Source organism: Corvus kubaryi, unplaced genomic scaffold, assembly GCF_017639235.1.
Source record: "Corvus kubaryi isolate FWS band 111438036 unplaced genomic scaffold, C.kubaryi_AGA036_p1.0 64841, whole genome shotgun sequence".
Classification (NCBI taxonomy): Eukaryota; Metazoa; Chordata; class Aves; order Passeriformes; family Corvidae; genus Corvus; species Corvus kubaryi.
In genome coordinates this window covers 2,578-14,672 of record NW_024581549.1, presented here as the reverse complement: position 1 = coordinate 14,672, position 12,095 = coordinate 2,578, and the positions used below count along the sequence as shown (strand labels likewise).

Genomic DNA, 12,095 nt, shown 5'->3' with positions numbered 1-12,095 from the left:
CTGCCATTACAAATGGCCAGTTCTCTGTGGCTGGGAGCACACTTCACAGAGGGGCTGTGGGGCAGCACAGGACGTTTTTAGCCACACACACGACAGGCAGTACCAGCACGTATCTCCAGGCCCTGCTGTACGCCAGGGCAGGATCTGTTCCTGGCTGTGAGAGGACGGATTCCTCTCAATGCTTCACCTCTCCAAACACAGGAATGTGCTGTGGGTTCCCAAGTGCTGCTTGTGGGCTCAGTTTGTCACAGTTCTGAGCTGGTTCTCAGTGCCCTGAACTGCTGAGGCTTCCCAGGAACTGTTCTGGTCATCCCTTTCCCTTCCAGCTATTTAGAGGTTCCTTCGATGCAAAACTGCGCTGGAAATTATCTCCAGCAGTGATCACAAGCTCCGAGTCCCTCTGCTTTGCATCTAGTTGCCATCCTGAAACTTTAACTAGTCCTACAACTTACTGCTAATTAGCTCCCAGCTAATAGTGCTGGCTACCAGTGCTGCAGCATTCAGGAGTCCGTGGGCATTAACGGGAATTGGCATTTGTTGATGGCCATGGTGGGAGCTGCCTGTCTGCAGCATTTCAGGGGTCCCTGTTGCTGGAATGTTGATTGCCTCCTCCAGTAATTAGCACTGACACTGAGCAAGTTTTTCAGAGGTCTCACTTGGCTGTGCAGAGCCCAAAGACACACTGGGCTCTGTCTGTGGTGAGGAGAGGCCAGTAATAATGTATTTCCCAACAATAATGTATTTCCCAGCAATATCCCTCCTTATCTCCACTCCCCTGGCACAGGTAACACAGTGCCAAGGGATGGAGTCAGTGGCTCTCCTGCTGCACTTTTCCCTGCTTTGTTGTCCTGCATGCAGTGCTCTTTCACTGCTTTTTTAATGCATAGAGAACAATTTAAACATTTTAACTTAAAGTCAATTGCCTCCTTGGTTTGGGAATACGATGGCAGTTAAAATGCTGCGGGAATTTGGCACACCAGCAGTGAGTAACTCTGGTGGGCCTTTCCTTGCCTGTTAAAAGAGAGGGTGCATAATCAGAATTAAAGCACAGGGAATAGAGGCCCCTTGTAACTGTTGAGGGGTAGATGAGCACGTGGCCGGTGCTTCTTTAGGAACACCAACCGCCTGTTTGGAAAAAGAGGTGCTGGGGAATGTCGCTGTCTCCCTGGTCAGCTTCCCAAATCCGCTCTGCAGAGAGAGGCACGTGCTGCACATCCCACCCGCGGCTCTGGCTCAGCCTGGCGCTGGAAAAGGAGCTTTTTCCATGTGCTACTGTGGAGAGGAAGCTGCTCTCACCCTCACCCTAAGGAAGATGAGCTATAGGAATATACAAGGGGCTTTTTTTATAGCTCAGGGGCCAGGAGGGGAAGCAGTGGTCATGAGCAGAGACTGGAAGTTGGCTCGTTAAGTAAATCTCAGGCTGTAGCTGGTTTTAATTTATTTTTTGTTTTATGTGCAGGAGACTAGGCCTTGCAGGCCTGGCTAATATCAAAGCCTGGGGTTTTGTAGATTTTTAATCAAGGTCCACTTTGGGGGGTTCTGCTTTCAGGGCTTGTGGATGTGTAGGATTTTTTTGTCATGTTTTTCATTTTTTTCTTGCTGCAGTGTCTGGATTTCTTTAGTTCAACTTTTCCATTTTCAGACTTGAGCCAAGTGAGCTATTTCAAATTACCCAGCACTTTCCAGGGATTTTTTTGTTGTTGTTGTTTGGGGGTTTTTTGGTTTGGGATATTTCTTTTTTTTTTTTTTTTTTTTTTTCTAGCAGACTTGCAGTCCAGTTTCTCTGAAAATCACAGATGGCATTGCAATCCTACCCCATTACCTCTCGCTAATTTGGCATTCTTTGCACTGTCTGAGTATTTTATTGTTCATCAAATCTGTATGAAAGGACTTTTATATAAATTTTTTGTTTGTTTTGTCCCTCTGCTGGCAGGAAAAGTAAATCCCAAAGTATTTCAGCAGGTGCTATCAATATGCAAATAATGGAGAGTACACTGGGTCTAATAGACCTCCCAACTACATGGGAGGTGTCGCTGTTGGAGCAAATTAGCTTTCTGTAATTTGCATGCTTTCCACAGCCTCCTGGGATTATATTTTAGATCAGAGACAATAAAAGCATATGCTGTTAGTTTTAAATGTAACTAATTTTAGACTTTGAAACCATTTTAACCTAACTTCTTAGTGTTAAACTGTTATTTGCACAGAAACTTTCCACAGAGCTTGTAATTTGCACAGCCTTTCTGTTCCCCCATTAACTGCTCCATCTCTCTTTCCAGGTTGAAAGAGAAGAAGGGAATCTGCCAGATGGCTGCATCCTGAAAAACAGGTATTTCTCACAAAACCAACTCCAGAATGTCCTAGCCTGGTTCTGAGTCTGCATTCAGGTCCTGATAGGGTCAAACGTCTTCCCTCCCCTTTGGCATCTCCATATGTTGTAAATCCATCCCGAAAGAATGCTGTGGTCCCTGCTGGCCGCTCACAGAGGGAAGAAGCTGCTCGTGGCATCAGAAAATCTTTGCTCACCCCGCAAAGCAAAGAGTCCCTGAGCTGATGTGGCACCAATGCCCAGTGTGGCTGCCTAGCCTGTGCCTGGTGAGAGTCTGCTGGGAAGCTCTGTTCGGAACAAACGGGAAGAGAAGCGAGGATTTCGCTGCAGGCTCAGTCTGTACAGTCAAATGTTGCTGACTTGCACTGGCACATTATCAATGGCACTTTCCAGCTGATACTGACAGCAGCAATTGCACTGTTGGTGCCTGGGCTTTGGGACAACGGGAATGATGGGGCATCACTCCCGTGCCCAAGGAGCTGTGTCTGAATCCCGGGTGCTGCCATGGCTGCTTCGTGCTGGACTGGCCAGGTGGGTGACACAGGGCAGCCACTCCAGCCCTGCCCCTTGTCCCCATCCTGCCCTTGTGGAGCTGGTAGGATCCAATTCCTGCTGCATGGAAGGACTGCAGTGAAGGCTGTGAGAGAGGAGCAGCAGGCCCAGCTGTGCCTCAGCAGCAGCAGACTGCAGAGGTGTCAGTCTGGGGAAGGTGCAGAGGCCGCCCTGGTGTTTTGTCCCCCTGCCAGCTGTCCGGGTGCCTGGAGGCTGTGATTTGGGAGTTCCCTGTGGCACAGCTGCTCCCTTGCTCGTAGATCTCTCTGCAGGGTTTCCAGGTCACTTGGGCTGTGGGGTGGTGGCCATCCTTTATTTCAGGAGGGACAGAGTTCAGGGGTAGGATCAGATGTGTAGAGGAGGTAGCAGCCAGGTAGAGATCAAGTTAGTGTTGTCAAACGTATTTCTGGCATGGGAAAGGTGAGTGTAGCAAAAGACTAAGTCTGAGAGGGGTCCTTTGAGACGAGAAACTCACGGGATGCAGCTCTGGCCATTCAGCAACATGTGGTGAGACTCTTCTGAATTTTTGGGGCCACAACTTTGCCATCAATGTTTTGTAAGTGTGTTTCACACAGACAATATTATGGAAGCAGTTTGTTTCCCAAGGAGTGTTCTTTAAAAGCTGGAAAATACTGGGTGCTAATTTTTTTCTCTCATCTCACCCTAAATGTTTTCCAGCATTAATACCAATGACCTCCCACTTCTGCTGCTTTTTATTAATGGGACGTGGCTTGCCTGTTCTAAGCCTGGGCACTGGAGCTGGAAACACTTGCTTTATTTAAAAATAAAAACAAAGAGAGAGAAAAAAGGGCTCTGATTACTCAGGTGTCGACAGAAAAAAACTGCGATGTTGTGCCAGATGGCTGCATTTGTGAAGCAGAGTGTAGTCAGAAGGAAAGTGGAAGGAGACAAGGCAAGCGTACATCAGGAGTGTGAAAACATGACCAAAATACCTTCAGCCTTGTTTCACCAACACTGGATTAGGAGGCAACTGTGGTGAGATCCAAGCAAAGCAGAAGGGGGGACACTGTTTGGAAAACAAAAATGTCTTTCACAAAAGCTTTGAATTAACAAAAATCAGGAGGTTTTGCATTAAATGGGCCAGTGCCTCAGAGCTCTCTGCCAAGTGCCACTGTGAAGTGCCACATGTGGCAGAGTAAAACAATGATGGCAGCAGGTTGTGTCCGGGCTCAGTGTCCACTGGAGCTGGATGTGGTGTGCCCAGGCATTGCTGAGTGCCCGCTATCCCGGTGACTCCGACACTGCCCAGCTCCTGCCACGGCTGCACGTGGCCGGGAAGCGTTTCCCAGTGATGCGGGAGCTGTGCTGGCTCCTCCCTGAGGAGGTGCCCTGAGGCACCTTCACAGCCGTGCTCGTGGCTCTGCCCCTGCCCACGCAGGCGGCACCCAGGAGCCCTCGTGTTGGGGGTCTGGGTTATGTCCACGCCAGAAGTGGGCACTTGTGATACCAGCACTGGCCGGTTTGTGCCTCAGGCTGTTTGGACTCGTTCCTCACCTCCTGCAGAAGCTTCACTCGACTTCTGCTGCCAGGACAGTCTGTGCCAAGCCTGTAAAAGCCGGGCCCTTGGCAGGCCTGTGGGCGGGGGCTTTATTACCCTTTTATATCCTGAAATGGAGCCTGGGCGCTTTCAGCTTTGCTTCCGTGCTGAAGCTTTTGGCTGTCACACAGGGCAAAGTTTAGAATAGTTTGATCTCAGACCACAGATCCAAATTTTTTTTTTTTTTTTCCATGCTTAAGCTGCCTCTGCGCAGGCTGCCTCGGAGCTCCACATTCTCTCCTCCCCTGTGGTGTCTCAGGGGAAATGGAGGCTCTGACATGGGCACAGAGGGGCCACTCTGAAGCTTTGGTCTCTTGGCCTTGGCTTTGGCTGTGTCTCTTGGTTTACAAACTTGGTGGTGCTTGGGTTTTGTCATGAGTCTGAAATCCTGGTGTGCTTAGGCTGCACTTTGATTAGAACAGGGCCAGGAAAATCTCTGTTAATTTTCACCCAAACCATTTCCGCACAGCTTTCTCACCTCCCAACCCCAAAGCTACTTCCCCTTTTCACAGGTACTTTCTAGCAATGAACTTCATCCACGGATACTGAAGGTAGGTTACATTTCCAACAACAGGTACAGAGAAAGTGGCAGGAACATGGATCTCCCTCTGATCCCTGCTCTGGTACAACTAAAGCTTGAATGTGAGTTTCATTCTTTTATTTTTGTAAAATCTGAATTTCTACACTAACTTTGGATCAAAAGTTTATTCTCCACACCAGGAAGCTGATTTTTTTTTTATTTGCTACAAACTTCATTGTCTTATTTAGGGAGTATGTTCACAATTGAGAAAGAATTGCCTTTATTAACAAATCAAAAGCTTGTGCTGTCAAAACTGAAATCGTTCTACCTTTTTATGTGCAAATTAGAGCTTCTGTCAAACCTTCAGCCATGGTGCATTTAATTTGTGGAAATAGAAAAATATCTGGCTTAATATTAAAATATTCTGCATGAGGAAGGAAATATTTGAAGTGATGCATTGCAGTCAAGATTCTCGAAAAATCAGATTTGAAAGAAAGAAAGTGGTGCTTTAACAGAATTTATTTTCCCTACTTTTGCCAGAGTTTGGAGCAGTCCTTAAAAGTGTTATACAGGTCTCTGAATATCTGGTTGGATCATGGCCTTTGAGTGTGAACCAAGCTAAATCTAAGTGTGTCCAGGGCAGGGGAGCAGCATCCGCTGGGTTTTTCCTTAGGAAAGGGTCACAAGATGTTTATTTTTTTAATTAATGGCAAAGGTACTGAGAAACTTTTGAGTCGATTAATTAAAGTTGGGGTAAAACAAAAAAAAGCAACTGTTGGTTTCAGCATGGTAACTTGTGTTTTGGAAGGTTGTAGAGAGGATAAAATTCTGATTACCTGAAGCTGGGCACTGGTTCTTTATTTAGGTTTCCGAATAAAGAGCTGTGTGCCCAGCAAGGTGAGGCACTGATGGACTGAATGTGAGCTCCTTCCAGCACAAACAGTTTGGGTTTGAGCCCAAGGCAGCCCACACTCACCCTGAGCCTGGATCTGCTGGTTTCTTTCTGCTTTTTGCAGCAACTTGTCCTGCTGGTGGCCTGGTTTTGTTGGAAGAACAAGGAAAACCCTGCAGAACCCCCTTCTCAGTGTGCTCACTCTCTTTAGCTGCATTTTGGCTTATTTGGTTTTTTCCCTAGCATCCCAGGAGGTTACTTCATGTTGAATTCCCAACTCTCCTGTGACCTGAGAGCCTTTCCCATGGCTCTTTGGGAGGAGGGTCCTGTCCAGGCAAGCTGTGTTTGCCCATCATTTTTTTTTCCAATTGCATGTGAGACTATCTCTGCCTGTCTTCAGGGAGGTTTTACTGGGGATGAATCCATTTTACCTCGTTATTGCCAAGGCCTGAACCAGGGACTTTTGCCCTTCTGCAGAGCTGAGAGGAGAGGAAGTGGCTGTTCCTTGAGGAGCAGCCTCACTCCCTGAAGTGGCAGTGCAATTACCCCATGGAAGAGGCTGCTGGAGCAGTGCGTTAGCAATGCCTGCATCCAGGCTGGGATGTGCCCATGGAATCCTAGTGCAGGTGGTGTTTCCAGCCACCTGGCTGAAGTGGGAGAGCCCTTCCCACCACACCAGTGCGATCACAACCACCCACTTCTGTGCAGAGGGTACAGAAAATATTCCATGAATTCCTGTCATTGTGTGCAGGCACCCAGAGCACTTGGTCCCCTACGACTTTATGCCAGTGTTGTTGTTGGTAATGCAGAATTCCAGCATCCAGGGTTTTAGTTCTTCTGGCTCATCTCTCCCAGGGGGTTCCTACAGGCTGAATGTGCAGTGCACTCAATGTGAAGGTGTTTATTAGGCCATTAGCCATAATTAATGGCAGGGCAGCTACTGAGGCTGTGGGCTGTCCCAGGTTTGCCCACGTTCTCTTTTCATACTCATGCCCCAGCATGAATTATATGATGTTCATATTCAGCCTCTCACCATTAGAGACCAGCAAAGTGGTTTGGGTTGGGATCTCCTATTTCAGGCCATAAACATATGATCCAGCCACCCCATAAAGTACATTCCTCCTGCTTTCCATGAATTCTCAGGCATAGCTGTGGCACGCAGCGGGTTTGGGTCTGGTCCCTCCAGGTGGAGAAAATCCTGCCCAGCAAAGCTGTAAGGCATGGTGTGAAAGAGGCGCTGGAGCTTCACCCAAACTGGTGAGTTTTGCCTCTGCTGCAGTCACAACTTCTGTGGATACTGTGCTGTTGCCCTGCTTCCATGCAGGGATTCAGGGACAAAGCTCTCCGAATGCCACGGTTTGCTGTGGTGGGAGGCACAGGAGGGAGGTGAAGGCACTGGAGAGCCAGGCACCTCCCTGGCAGCTCTTCCCCTGCCAGGAGTGCTGCAGCCTCATGCACTTGATCCTTTAATTGGCCCATGTGCAGGCTGGACAGCTCTCCCTTTATTATTGTTATTATTATGCAATCAGACACTACTTACTTACAGAATGTGCTGGAGATGCACTATTTATACAGAAACCATGTACACGGAGACCCATTTTCTCCATGGTGATTGCAGATAATGTGGAAAGCTCTGCTTTGATTCATTAGTAGAGCAAAAGAGATCGTCAGGATTATTTGGTATAATTCACAGCACTTCAAAATGCATATATTTTCATAATACTCTAAATCTATCACTTGGGCTGGTAACGCAAGCATGTGACGACTGCTTTGCAGTAGTGCTGTCATCTTAAAATTGGGGTGGTGCCATTTTTTTACTGGAACAGGCCAACCTGGATGTGTGGTGGGTGACCATTGTGCAGTATTTGTAGGACTGCACAGAGCTCACGAGGAACCCTGGCACCTCCAGAGCCCCCAGAGTCAAGAGCTTGGGGAACCACCAAGCTGAGAACCTGTTTTCATAGAATCATAGAATGGTTTGAGCTGGATAGGAATCTTGACGATCGTCCAGTTCCAACCCCCAAAAGAGGCACAAGCCAAAGAAAAAAATCTAAGGAATTTTGTTTCTTGGGTTGAAAATAGAACCACTGATAATTTTATTGAGTTCATTTTGTTTAGGAGAAAAGTATCTTTTAGTATTTCTTTTGGATAAAATTTTGTGCTGCATCTACTCAGTGTTATTTTCTGACAAGGTGAGTAAGCAAAACTCTTTCAGATTCCTTATTTCATATCCATTCCTTTCTTGCTTTATCAGGACCATCCTTGGGCTGCACTGGGCATTACTTCATCCAGGCCAGTACTGGACGAGCCTTGCTACTTACATTCACAACAAACATCCAGCTCTAGTAAAAATCTCTGAGTTTAAGCCCAGCTTTAAAGACACAGTTTCAAAAACTATTTCTAACCAGAGGTAACCTTTGGCAAATCTTTATCATTTCCAAGTATGGGTAGAGATTTTTTCCTAAAAAAAATGCAGATGGCAATTTCTGACAGCCATTTACAATTTTTTCACCCAACCATCGTGTGCATGTAGACCTCACCACCCTCACAGCAAGGTTTGTCCACTGGAGACAGGATTTAAAATATCACTGCTTTAAGTGATTAAACTTGCCTTACACTCCTGAGACCATCATGTGGGGGTTTATCCTTTTCTCCTTCCACCCCTCATCTCTCTGTGACTTTGCTGGGTGCTGTGGTGTATTTGCCCACCTCTGGAAATCAGCTGTATAATTTACATCTCTAACTTCAGTTGCTTACTGACCAGGGCTTTTCTTTTAGTATCACAGATTAAAATGTTCCAGTTGTCACCTGCAAATCTTCCTCGGCCCATCCTGGGAAAAGGAAATGTGGTCAGACAGGCTTTTCCCTCAGGTCCCAGCTTCTCCCACCTTTACTAAACCCAAGGTTGCCTGTGTACCTGATTTCCCAACTCAATCCGTCTCTAATCAGTTATATATTTTTAAATAATTGTCTGAAAAATGGACAGAAATGATGAGGATCATTTACCAATGAGAGCTGCCTTCATTGCTGCCATTCCCCCATGTGTGTATTTGCTTCTCTGTCTTAACACCTGAAATGTTTGGGAAAAAATTTAAACATGGCCAATGACCACATTTAATGCAGGAACTCTGGCGCCTCTGGGCTCTGTATTTACAGCTCTGTCATGTTCCTTTCTTGTACTGACCTGGAGGATTTTTTTTTCTGATCTGATGAAAAGGTTGTCTGTCATGATGTGGTTATTGCAGCACAAAATACTGCCTAAAACTTTACCCTGAACAAATTTTGTACAAGGACAGTTTACCCCAGAATTCCAAAGGAGGTGAAATCCTCCTCATGCGCTCCAAAGGGGGACGCTGCTTGGGGTAAATAAAACTGGGGTGAGTCTCAAAATCCATCATGGAGCCTCAGTTTTAAGTGCACTTTCGGATCCTGGCTGAAGCCACTCTGCTCCAAGAGTTACTCCAGTGAACTTGGAGTTTATCATGGATTAACATGGATATTCATTGATGTACGAGTCAGAAATTTTAAAATTACATGTAATAATCATCGTGTGTGGCTTGAAAAACATTCAAGGTACTTTCAGCCTTATCAAATGATGCTGTTCAATGACTGTTGCCAACCACAAAGAGGAGTAATTTCTAATTAATTAGGATCTTCACAAATTTCACATCCCTTTCCACTCACATTGTCCATGAACAGATTGTGATTTTTAATTTTTTTTTTTTTTTCCATTAGACATAATTATTCCCAAAGTCCTTTGTGGAGGGAGGGTGACTTTTCCTGCCTCTGTAGCTGGTTCAAAGGTAAGACATGGTATTTGGGAAGCAGACAGGAGGTGCTGTGCTCACAGACTGCTTATGTGGGGCTGGTTGTTTTCCCTGACTGAATGAACGTGACCTAGGGAAGTTTCTCCATTTAAATTCGTTGTGTTATTTGTTCAGAACTTCTGCAATTTTTTTACATGTTCTGGTTCACTCACTCTTAGAATGGTTGGAGGCAGCAAATGCAACTCCTGGCCCCCTTAAATCACAGGAAGTATTTCGTATGGCAGTGCAGGACTTCATTCTTTCAAACTGCAGAATCCTTAAACTAAATCCTTAACTAAAATGCAGAATCCGCTTAACTAATTAAGCACTTAACTATAACATATTTACTTACCCTGCTGCGTCCTTCGTCAGCCACTGCTCATGGGCCCTTTATGAGCAGTTACCTGAGCTACTCTCCCACCACTGTAAACAGGAACCTTCACTCTGGTAACTTTTTAAGAGCTGTAGTAAAAAAAAAAAGAACGTCAAGAATTGCTTTTAAAGTCGAGTGCATGAGGCAGCTCCACTCCCCTGGCCAAAGGGAGGGCTGGGTGGTTTCTTTTTCAGTGAGACACAAAGCCAAGAGGGCTCTGTTTTCACATGCTAATGAAGCCCAAGGTGACAGGAATTTGGCATAGCCTGATCCGAGCAGTTCTGGGCCAGGATGGGACTGGCCAGGGCATTACATTGAAGCATCACTGAACACAAACCTACAGCCTGCTCCTAAAACTTCATCAGAAATTAATCCAGTGCCAAATGCCCTCTCCATAGCCCAGTTTTTTTGGCAAAGTGTTTTTCAGCATAAGTGATAAATATTTTGGTAATTTAAGAGCCCAGTGTCCAGACCTTGGATCATTTGCTTTCTTTCCAGAAATGCGTTGGAGGTGCTGAAAGTCTCCAAAACGTGTCCAGTGAGCTTCCCAGTGAGCTAAAGGGTACATTAACCTAGGGGAGATGCATTTCAGAGCACGTGTGCTGTACATCATTAGCATCATCTTCAAACTTTACAAGTGCTTCAGAAAAGAAAAATAAGAAAAAAGATCAGAGCAAATTATAACTTTTTAAAGCAAATTTTTAAAGTTCAGCACTTGTGTTCCAACATCATGCCCCTGAGGCACAAACACAACTGCCCCACACCGAAGTCAGTGGGGCTGCTCTGAATCCCAGTTTGGGGATGCTCTGACTGCTCGGGTGCCACAGGAACGATGGCTCTGCCAGGTTGGCTCTGTCCCAGGAATGCCACCCACTGCACTGGGCATGGGAAGATGTGTCCACAGCAGCTCCTGCAAAAACCAAGCAGAAAGCCCAACCTCTGCCAGACCAGGTGATTTAGTTACCTTCAGGTGAAGAGTGGCTGTTCTTTGCCACTTCTTTCTGGACAGGAATTCAGCTCTGCATTTTAACAGAAAACGCTGGAAATAAAGTATTTTCAGGTGAGGGGGAGAAATTCCAAGTTCTTTAAAATTACTGTGAAATTGATAAATAAACACAGGGTCTGGGATTCAATCACCTCCCTTTCCTTTCCCCCCCCCCCCAGAAAGCCATTCCCAGCTGGATTTTCCCCAAGATGTTAATACTGTGCTGGGTTTAATGCTGACTGAAGCAAGGTAGCAAGTGGCTATTGCAGGCCTGAGGTGCCTGTTCTGCCAGGGAACAGCGTGAGCTTTCAACGCAGCAAACAAGGTGAACTTTGTTGGGTCATCCATCTGCTTTTGCCTGCCTTGGCCAGGTATGTGCTCACAACAAGGATGACTTAATTCAGGATCAGTTTATTTGTACTTTCCTCCGTCAAGGCCTGATTAGTAAGGCTGGAAACAGTGTTCAACCCAAAGATGGGCTTTTTGGTGTTTTTTCTGGATAACAAGTTCTTCTTTTGAGGAACTGGTCTGAAGTTTGTAGTAGCAGCTTTGTAGGCAGTTTGTCTGCTCACAGAGCTGATGTTGCTGATGGTGAAACAAGAAGCTGAAACATTCTAGGTACAGCCAGGCAAAGGCAATCTTTCCATTTTCTGCTTCCTAGAGTGCACTTGCAAAGGAGAACACTTTTCAGTTGTTCCTCTTCAGCATGAATTCCTGTTCCATCTCCCTCATTACTCAGATCTAGTCCATCAGATCAGAGGCAGGAATACAGGCCTGTGTCTCTGTAATGTGACACACAACCAGCACTGAAAATGGGCTTTAAATGGTGCCACTGTGTTGATTTAGGTGGATTTTACCTGAGAAATAATATGCAAATTAAAGCATTACTCAAAAAGGTGTGCACCGTACTTAAAAATTTACCTTTAGTGCTCAGCATCCAAACATTCCTGTTTTCTGTTTCCAGTATTCATCACACTTCCCGTTGGTTTTCTTTCTTTAAATCTGATGCTGCTCCTAGGATGTATGTGCTTGTATTTGTGTGCATGTGTCGGCCCATGATTGTTTCTACTGCTAAAGCTGGCA

The 12,095-nt window shown here is 45.9% G+C and overlaps 2 long non-coding RNA genes across 3 annotated transcripts in view; one reads left to right on the top strand and one right to left on the bottom strand.

The window, feature by feature from the left end:
- Positions 1 to 11,383, top strand: part of LOC121672674 — a 34,745-nt gene extending 23,362 nt beyond the window's left edge. Inside the window, exons 3-5 of one of the 2 annotated variants that reach the window (XR_006018929.1) lie at positions 2,277 to 7,105; positions 9,584 to 9,651; positions 11,192 to 11,383. This is a non-coding gene — a long non-coding RNA (uncharacterized LOC121672674). Of the gene's footprint in view, positions 1 to 2,276; positions 9,652 to 11,191 lie in introns of both variants that reach the window. The other variant, XR_006018928.1, reaches the window with a different exon arrangement.
- Positions 8,592 to 11,192, bottom strand: LOC121672675. The gene is made up of 3 exons (XR_006018930.1): positions 10,501 to 11,192; positions 10,007 to 10,116; positions 8,592 to 8,679 (listed from the first exon to the last, which is right to left on the bottom strand). It is a non-coding gene; the product is annotated as an uncharacterized LOC121672675 (long non-coding RNA).
- Positions 11,384 to 12,095: the final 712 nt, after the last annotated feature.